This window comes from Bombus vosnesenskii, unplaced genomic scaffold (genome assembly GCF_011952255.1).
Source record: "Bombus vosnesenskii isolate JDL3184/JDL3185 unplaced genomic scaffold, Bvos_JDL3184-5_v1.1 scf7180000016263, whole genome shotgun sequence".
Taxonomy (NCBI): Eukaryota; Metazoa; Arthropoda; class Insecta; order Hymenoptera; family Apidae; genus Bombus; species Bombus vosnesenskii.
In genome coordinates, this window is record NW_022884332.1 from 2,321,455 (window position 1) to 2,321,801 (window position 347).

Below are 347 nucleotides of genomic sequence, written 5' to 3' on the forward strand. Positions count from 1 at the left end.
TATCTCCCAAATATCCATCATTTTTCTAATATCTTTTTATTAGAACAAATTGTTCAAAATATTAAATATAATCGTAAATTATATGGAATTAAATTCTAGATCAAATGAATTCGAAACGAACCAACGTGTGTTAATTGCTTCACCGCTTAAAACTATGTCATGCTGATACCCAATTACATTAGCAGAAACACCTACCATTTCGCGTCATAACCATCATCGATGCTCTGTCCCAGCACCGTATCAAAATCGCACCCTTGCCAATAAAGAACAATCAGCCATAGAAACAGAGAAACACAGAAGAGGAAGAGAGGAACAAGGGAATGAGAAAATAATTCGTGACACCATAA